The sequence below is a fragment of the Pteropus alecto genome, unplaced genomic scaffold, assembly GCF_000325575.1.
Source record: "Pteropus alecto unplaced genomic scaffold, ASM32557v1 scaffold270, whole genome shotgun sequence".
NCBI lineage: Eukaryota > Metazoa > Chordata > Mammalia > Chiroptera > Pteropodidae > Pteropus > Pteropus alecto.
In genome coordinates this window covers 10,747,092-10,757,260 of record NW_006430735.1, presented here as the reverse complement: position 1 = coordinate 10,757,260, position 10,169 = coordinate 10,747,092, and positions in this window count along the sequence as shown.

Below are 10,169 nucleotides of genomic sequence, written 5' to 3'. Positions count from 1 at the left end.
CTCCTTTCACCTGTCTGGGAATTTTTCTGGGCTGTACTTTGTGGCAGGGTTCCTGTGTCTTCACTAAGCACACCACAGGCTCTCTATTTCTATTGTCAACTCAGCAGCAACCATACTCCTTTCTGAACAAACCACTCCCATCGACCCCAGCTTCCCCACCATGATCCCATGATTCTGATTCTTTGGCACTACATTTCCCAGGTTCTGTTCTGGATTTGGCTAATGAGAGGTGCTTTTATAAGATATGGAAGCCAAAGGGAAAGAAAAGCCACGAGTTACTGAGGCAGCTGTGGGCTCTGTTAGTGGTTTTGTGGAGTTCTCCTGAGAATCACTTTCTGTGGTGCTGCAGGCAGCTGAGATCATTAGCAGTGACTTCCCTGTGCTTCTTGCACTTCTAGATTTTCTGAAAGCCAGCAGCAGTCTCCTTGACCTTTTAGCCCTGCAACCCTTATAGCAGTTGTGTAAACCTCTAATTCTCTATATTAAATCTCTTTCTGCTTGAGTAGCTTCTGATTTTCTGACTATATTAGCTGAGGTTCTCCACAGAAACAGAAACTATAGGGTGTGTGTGTGTGTGTGTGTGTGTGTGTGTGTGTGTAAAGAGAAAGAGTTTTATTATAAGGAATTGAGTCATGCAATTGTGGAGGCTGGTGAATCCAAAATCTGCAGTGTGGGCCTGTAGGCTGTAGACCAGTGGAGCCAGTGGTGCAGTTTGTCTAAAGGCTGGGAAACTGAAGACCCAGAAGGGATGATGATGCAGACAAAGTCTGAAGGTAATTTACTGGAGAATTGATTCTTGCTTGGAGAGGCTGGTCTTTTTGTTTTATTCAGGCTAATTGTTTGAGGCCCACCTACATTATGGAGGGCAATCTGCTTACTCAAAATTAACCAATCTAAATTTTTAATCTTATCCAAAGCACTCTCAATTTAACTCATAAAATTAACTATCACACTGACAAAAGCATGTTTGATAAAGCATTAGGACCCAGGAAATAGAACATCAAATGTCATATGATTATCTGATTTAGTTAGATTTAAAATGAGAAGTGACCCAGAAAAATTGGAATGCTGGTAGTCCATGGAATGTGGTGGTAAAAACTTAGTTTTATTTTCATTTATTTTTGCCCATAATTGTCTATTAAATATAATGTTTTTGGAGACAAAGAGATTATTGTAATAGAATGTTGTGACGGAAATAATTGGTTGTAGGATTGTGGGATAGATGGTCCTCGGTGCATAGGGAAGCTTAATGAAGGCATGGGGTCCCTAGAATGAGAATGGGACATCTGGATAAATTCCATCAAATATTTGGACCTTGAACTCCAAATCATCCTGAACTCCCTTGTCAGAAGAAGCAGTCCCTCCTGCCATCTATCAAGTGGTTTATCTCCTCATTCTTAAAGAATCTGAAATTAAATGACCCAAGGCAGTTAGGAGAAGCTGATTATCCTTAAAGCTTATTTACCCCCATGATCTCTCATTCCTACAGACTCAAACTAATATTAGATCTCAGCAGCCTCCAGGATTAAGAGGACACAATCTAAACTTGGAAGAGATAGCGTATTCACCAAAAGAAGATTTTACCAATAGATTTTTAAAGTTTATACCGAGAAGGAAATAAATGTAGCATTGTATTGGGCTGAATTTTCAAAATAGATTTGAAGTTTTCTCTCAAACAACCAAGTGACTTTAACAAATGCTCACTCGGTGTACATAAGTGTGGACTCAGTTGCGGCTTGTAAATGAAGTTGAGATGCTAGACTTTCCTGGGTAAAATGGAAATGTACAGGAATGAAGCTAAAGGCTTAGCAAGACAGAAATGTTGGGCTAAGTTTATCACACATGACTTCCTTACTCACCTTCCTTAGGGGAGCCTAGAAAACATTCTCTTCACTGAGGCTTGGGGAAGGGCATTAGTGAGGGGGAACATCAGTATCTTTGAAGAATTCTTTAATTTTTGTCTTTCACAGGCAGTGAATGGTGGTGGGAAAAGCCATGATTGAAATGTGCTCCCTTAAGTAAATGAGGACTTGGGAAGACAGAAGACAAATTATAATGCTTAACCATAGACAAGGGACATGTGGTTACAGTATGAGCAGCAGGGTTAGAGCAACAATTATAATGATTTCACACAGAGAAATTTGGAGGAATAAGTAGTTGATTTTGGTGTCTTTAGGACTGAAATAGATGAGAAGTCTGCTAGAGTCTTATTTGATCTGAATAACTGAAAATCCATATGTCTAGTGAACAGAGAACCCTTACTTGTGTCCCCAAGATGGTGATTAAATTCCTCTCACACAATTTAAAGGCTGGAACTAGCCATAGACCTAAAGATACTTGAATGAAGGGGTACGTCTCCCCTTGAGGAACACTATAGTACTGCCACAAGTACATACATTGTAAGTTGTCCTCCTAGCCATCCCCAAAAGTTCATGCAACCATTTTCCAAGGCTTCTATGCCTTTGGAAAGTGAACCAAACAAACTTTTTGGTGATTCCTGGACTTTAGTTCTGAATTAATGCTACCTCGGGGGATCCAGTATATTATTGTGGTCCACCATTCAGAGTAAGGATTTTTAAAGTCAGATGATATATGGATTTTTGACTTTAATCAATCTCATAGTGAGTGCAGTAGGTCCACAACCCCACTCTGGTTAATTTCTCTAGTTCCTGAATACATAGTTGGAAAAGACATACTTGGTGACTAGAAAGTCCCTGCTTTGGATACCTAAGATATAGACTTAAAGCAGTTATTATAGGAAGAGCCAAACAGGGTCCATGGAACTGTCTCGCCCACTCAAATAGTAGACCAAAACCTGTATTCCCTTGGAAAATTATAAAATTTGTGCTACCATAAAAACATTGAAAGATGTGAAAGTATGATTTTTATGTCATCGCTATCTAACATGTATATTTATTTTACACGAAACACGACTGGATCTTGAAGAAGCCCAATGTAGTCTTTTGAACCTAATCAAATAGTAACTCCAGCATCACGCTCTTTCTAAGACTAGATACCTCTGTGTTAAACCATTCTATTTATGTTTTTGGCCCTGCTGTCTTTTTGGTATTGATAGCCACTTAGTCTCTAGCACTTCATTTTCGGTCATTGATCTCTCAATTGCTTTTCTCTATGGTGATTAGCAAAAACCACCAAAGGCTGTGTCTTTTACCTGACAGTTGTATGCCTCCTTCCATTCACCTCACATCTTTGTGAGTTTGCAGACTCTGTCCTTTTGGGCCTGTAGGAACTGTAATCACCTCAGTAACTCACAGACCATCATGCTGCTCTTCCACATTGGTGACATCCTACCAATTGACCCTGGTGAGTCACAAATATACTAGATGTCTTCATCAACACATGCGTACTAGGGATTGGAAATATCTCCTGTAAAGAGTCGGGGCTCACCTCTTAGAGCAGTTTATAGGAGTTTAGTGGTCTGGGGTATTGAGCTGTTCCCCCTAACGTATTAGACAATTGGCTACATTTTGGATCTCCAATCACTAACAAAGTGGTGTAACATTAGTCACCTTCTCTGAATACCTCATTTCAATGATGCTTTGAGTCATTTACCAAATAATCCATAAGACTGTCAGTTTCGAGCGAAGCGCAGCAAGAGAAGGCTGTGCTGCATGTACAGGCTGTAGTACAATGTGCTATGCGACTTGAGTCTTATGAAATCAGATCTAGTGAAATGTCTAGTTGGAAATGTTTTCTGGAATCCCAGGAAAATTCTGATTAGAGATCACAGTGCAGACCTCTATGATTATGAAGTAAAGCCATACTCTGTTGAAAATAACTCCATGCTTGCTATTGGACAGTATATGATAGTGCAACCTGAATATATCATCTATTGAAAGTTATCTGATTAACCAAGCCATTAAGTTGGGCATGTACAGCAGCATTCTATAAGTGGAAATAGTATAGAAAACATCAGATCGAATAAGTCCCAAAGGCTTAGTTACTGGAGCAAGTGGTTTAAACTCCCATGCACTCTACTTCCACAGTGCTGCATTCCCCTCATCCCACACCTATGGATTCATGAGAGGCCGCTCATGATCATTTGACTAGAGAAGGGAAAAACTGGGATCTCTGCTTTATAGATTATTCTTCATGATGAATTCTTCAAATAGATTGCCGCTACATTGCAGGAGTAGCCCTATAGGACAGTAGGGAAGAGAAAACCTAACTATGTGGAGAACTTTGATAACCAGACATATGAATCTATACTGGGCAGTGGCAAAAACTTGGGCTGGAGGATCAGGGACTGGGTAAGATCAAGATTAGAGGTTTGGGGGCAGGGGGCACTGAGGAAGAGGTATGTGGATGAACCCTTTCAAATGGGTATAGGGTTGAGGGTAATTGCTTCCATGTCACTGCTCACCAAAGGGCATCTACTGCAGAATAAGACTCAGTTATCACAGGGAATAGGTGGCCTGTTCTGTGATGGCTGTCAGCTTATTTTTTCAAGCTACTCCACAACTTTCTTATCAATGAAGCGGTCATGTTAACAGGTATGGATGTTGTTTGTGAGCTCGACAACATGGATTTTCCTTCGCCAAGGCTGATCTGGCTGCTGCTGCTGAGTGTCCAACATGTCAACATGTCAACCACAGAGACCAAAGCTGAGCTCTCGATATGGCAGCATTCCCTAGGAGGACCAGCCAGCCACCTGGTGGCAAGCTGATTACATTGGACTCCTTCCATCATTGAGGGGGCAGTAATTTTTTTTCTCCCTGGAATAGACGCATAATATGGATATGGGTCTGTCTTTCCCATCAGCGGTGTTTCTGCCAACACCACCATCTGTGGACTTATTGAATGCATTATTCACTGTCTTGGTATCACACAAAATATTTTTATTCTGACCAAGGAATTTTATTTTGTAGCCAAAATAATAAATAAAAAGAAAGTGAAGGAAAGAGTCACACTCATGAGATTCACTTGTCTTACTGTGTTCCTCATTCACTCAGAAACAAGATGGAACTCAAAAGTAAGAACCCACATATTATACCTTTTGTCCCATTGCCAGAATGTATATGTCTAGAAAACAAAATTTTGCTTTCCAGTTCCACAACTTTGGACTCTGCTGGTTTAGAAGTCTTAGTGCCCAAATGAAGAATTCTTTCACCAGGGGATACAACATTAGTTCTTACTGATAGCAGACAGTAAGAACTAAGACAGTCTGACCATTTAGAAGCTCATCGTACCACTGAACTAAGAGACGAAGAAGAAAAATTGTGTTGCTATTATATTAGGGAGGTAAAGTGGAGTATATCTGGAACCTAGGGGATTTACTGGTGTACATTCCATATTCAACGGTAGAAGTTAATGGATGTATACAACAATCCAATATAGGTACCCTCAAAAATGAATATGTGAGTGATCCCAGCAGATAAATAGGTATGGTTGGCCTAGATGCTCATGCTTATAAAGAGAGTATGGAATGGGTGGTAGAAGAAGGAAGTTCAACTATGGTCTTGTGACTGCTTGTGAAAGTGAGGACTATGTTAGCTATGCATTTTGTCTGCTTTGAGATATACATGTGTATCATATACCAGTTTCTTCTTTGTATATTCTCTCTTTTCCATACAGTTTTATATAAAGTGTGTTAGTTGTAATTACCTCAAATTTTAATCTTTAGTTTACTGTCTAGAAAAAGATTGTGACTAAACCACGAGAAGAATTAACACTACCCAGAGATGGATGTAGTTCCTGTAGAGACTTTGAGTCTCTGCTTTTCCATGAGAGGATGAGTACATCTATATTCGTTTTAGAGGGACATGCAACAATTTAGGTAGACACATGAAAATGTTGCTAACGTTGGTTAGAAAATAAATATGAGTCAAAAGGATTTTATGGATTTGAGTTGAGAAAAGGGGTAAATTGTGCTGGATTATCTGTTATCAAATCAGCATCAACTTTCCTCTTACATAACCACAGGAAAGACTGAGAACCTTATTTCTCAGCATTTCTTACCAGCATTATTGCAGGTTATATTCTGCCAATGAGAGGCACTCCCATGGAATTCAGAATTAGGAGAGGAGAAGCCATTATTCTCTGGCTGCAGCTGGAAGCAGATGCATAAACATAAGAGTTGCCGACCTGAGCTGTAGCCCACACGCTCTGCGCATCCTCTTGGGAACCGCCCTCGGTGTGCTCCGGTAGCTGCGCTCATTGGCGACAGCTTCCCTCTGATTCACACACTTCTCGTTTTCCAAAATACAGCAGTGGCCTCCTTGGCCTTTACTCCCTCAGCCCTAATGAAAATTGTGTATGCCTCTAATTCACTTATGAAATCTCTTCCTGTTTATAATATCTTGAGTGGCTTCTGTTTTTCTAACCAAACGCTTTGTACTTAAACCCAAAGTCCGCCTGCACCCCCAGCTCCCACCCACCTCACGGGGTGGGTGGGGGTTGGGGGGAAACCCTGAATCCAAGTTTTCTACCTAGGATGAGATGGTAAGGCAAAGTTCTCTCTAAACAGTTTTATCAAATGAAACCATTTTTGAAGAATCTAAAATTAACCTCTTCAGAAATGTCTAAAAATAGAAACAGGTTTCCTCCTAGGAGTAGTTTCTTTCTTGAGGGCCAAGGTCCCCTGGGAGGTCTTGGTTTAATGGTAGGGTTTCTGAATCCTTAAGTGCACCAACCACTATATTTGGAATAAATTAAAAATAAGGTAGTTGCTCAATTATATTCTTTTTCTATTTTAACACCCCCCAACATACATAAACAAAATTTTAAATTTGCTGTATTGATTAATAAAAAATTATAAGGCATTATTGACATTTTTGTAATTTTTCTCAATTGATTTTTTTTTCAGTTAGTGAATATAAAAATTATACCTATTCTGAAAGTGCAGGACTTTAAAACCTTTGACTTCAAAAACATTTCCTTCTACTAAAATGATTGAGATCTACTACCCTCAAGTACAAAATATGCAGATAGTTTCTGTCCCATCCTTGAGCTGGTATGGGAACAGCATAGCCCTTATAGAGAAAGGATGAGGTTGTGTTGTGTTTCTTGTTTCTTGCTGATCATGAAATTTTAGATAAGTCACTTTTTCCTCTCTGAGGCTCTTTTTTTCAGGAATGAAAATAGTTGTTAGAAAAAGTAATGTGTGTGATACCACAGTCAGCTAGTCCTAGAATGGTTCTGAACTGTTCATACACATACAATAAACATCATAGGCCAAGAGTATCAATGTAGCATGACTAAAGATTGTATACTCCTTACGATTTGTTCATTTCGTAGTAAGAATTTTCAAAAAAACTTATTGCTTATCCTTTTTCTATTGCATTAAAGTTATTTTTCTTATACTTCAAACTAACACAAAGAGAAAACTTGTAAGGCTATGAGAACATTTTATGGATCCCAAGGGCAGGGACAGTTAGACTTTAACTGGGGCCTTGAACTAATAATGGAATACTTGTTTCTTTCTGGAAGTCTTTGTTTTTTCCTCTAAAACCTGCTTCTCCAATGTACATGGTGGACATGTACATCGTACATGTACAGGTTATATGTTACTTTCCTGATAACCGATCTGGAAAGAGCTAGATTTTCTTAGTCATAATTTCAAATTCTGAATTGGGAAAATCTGATTGAATCTTCTTTGGGTCCAATGCCTGTCTCTGGTTCAAAAAACTGTGGCCAAAACAGCAGGCTTGTGAAGTACAAAAACGGCTAATGGAGACCAGTTCTGGTGGGTGAACACTAGTTAAGGTAGAAGTGTGAGCTAGAGCAAGACTCCAGAGGTTCTGTATGAACACTTGGAAGGTCAGACAAGGGCTGGAGGCCACAGAGTTACCTCCTGAAATGCCAAGGCCTGGTAATTTATGCACTGAGCTCTGTGTTATGAATTTACACATTCATTCATTTATTCATGTATTTACTGAGAGCTTGCGAAGTGTCAGGCCCTGCGCTTGATATTGGGATACTATCATGAGCTGGATGGATATAAAGCTGTCTCACAGGGTTTGTTGTTTTATTCTCACTTGTTTGAATTCTAAGCCTCACACTAATCCCACGTCTTGGGCATTTTGATCCCTATTTTATAGTTAAAAATGTGGAGAAATCAGCTTTTCTGACAATAGGTAGGATCCTTTCTGTTCCACTATAGAATAAGAAGAATTAACCTGATATTTTGTGTATCAACTTTTGATATACCAATTATATGTCTTTTTTGTCACTGTATCGCATCATGGATTCTCCCAGCCCATTCTTTTCAGAATTCTTTTAGCTACTGCATATATTTGGAACTAATTAAAGTATACTTTTAAAAAGTATCCCATAATTTGGGCTGGGCCTTCTCCCAAGCTACTTTAAATTAGCGAGGTCACCGTTAAAACAACCAACTACATTAATAAATGCATGAACATTTCACGTACGTCCAACAAGCTCTAAACTGAAATCAGATTTTAATATTTTATAGGTAAGATAGGATTTTAGCTCCTAATAACTCATTTGCCACATTCTCTTGTACCAGTAGAGAGAGGCTTTCTGTCATCGTGGTGCTCAGTTGTCCAGAGAGGAGGAAAGCAGCAGTGGTGGCAGACTGTGGTGCCACGTGGAAGCTGGGAGTCCACAGATATTGTTCCAGATACTATTATTCATTTACTTTCGAGCATTGTCTTATTCAATCTTCACAAACCCCAATGGAGGATTATTCCAATTTTATGAATGGGGAAACTATGGTTTAGAAAGGTTAAGACACTTGGTCACAATCAAGGAATCACAATTTAGAACCAGGCCTGTTTCATCATAAAGCTCATGTTCCCTCTACCACCCAGTCCTGATTGGAAGAACTGCAGTTTTATTGTGGCCCTTATAGGAGATGAAATTCCATCAGCCAAACTGAGAATTTGTGAAAAGCTTCTGTCTGGTTCAGAATTGCTCCAATTCTGTATCAGACTATTTCTAGCCTGAACAGCACTTAAATTGAGTTTTTGGACTAAGTTAACTTCACAGAGTGTTAGGACTCTCTTAGAACTCAGCTTAAACAAGCTAACCTAAAACAAGTCTCAGGAAAGATAAACTGAATGAATACTCAGGTACCAGGGCAGTGCTGAGAACTGACCAACTGGAATAGGGACCTTATTCCCAAGCTTTACTGTCTGCATCAGTCATGATGTTTATGTCTTCGTAACCTGGCAACCAAAGAAGAAAGGGGATTGAGTATGAGATGGGACTTCGCTCCAAGCTCTGGTTTTTATAATCTTTTCGAAGGCCTTTGATGGGCCTGATTTGTGTCTCAAGACCTCTCAAGCACTGCAGTGGGGCTGCAAGTAGGTATTTGAGGTGGGGACCACTACCTTACACATGCTGTGGTTAGGAAAGGGGCCTCTGTAGTTGGAAAGAAAAAAATGGATGTTGGGAAAAAAAAGTAGATATTCACTATGAGAGCTGACAGGAGAAAGCTGCGAGGGAATCTTTCAGCTTGCAATGACATGTTTTTGTGTCAGGAAGAATGTAATCGTCAGGCCACCTCTGCAGTGTAATGTATACACATCGTGTGCCTAACCTCTACCTTGGTGGGCACCTTCCAGATTTTTATACAGACTCAGAGATGAGAAAGTCAGTGTTCACTTGAATCACTAATTTTGGCTCTACCCCTCCCCACACTCTGCATTCTCTCTGCAAAGGCCTCCAAATGTTCTTAAATTATTTTTTAAAAACTACAATTAAAACAAATCTGTTTATCTCTAAAGCTTGTTAATTCATTATGGATTCAGAGAATAGTTTTCTGATTTATTTCCTTGGTTTGGGCTGCTTCTGCCCTGCTAGTAGCATTTGAATCTAATCTTTGTGATCAATTTTAATTAATTAGGCAGTATTCTTCCCCAGTAATGGTGACTATAGAATGGTTATGGCGATCTGTGTGTTTCTCTCACTCTAAGCTGTAAGTAGAGATTTGTTTGCTAGATTGCTGTTAATTAATCGTTTAGTTTGTCAAAACAGTACAATGAGCTTAAAAATACATTTTGATAGTACTGCTGCTGACTGTTGCTTGCGAGTCTCTGTTGGCACCAAGAAAAAAATTGATGAGAAGGATAAGCCTTCCTTACAAAGCTGCTGATGTTGGTGTGTAGATCTGTGTCACTTGCTGGGATGTGTGTGGTTCTGAGACTATACATTTATTTTTAAGACATAAATGCACCTGAGTATTA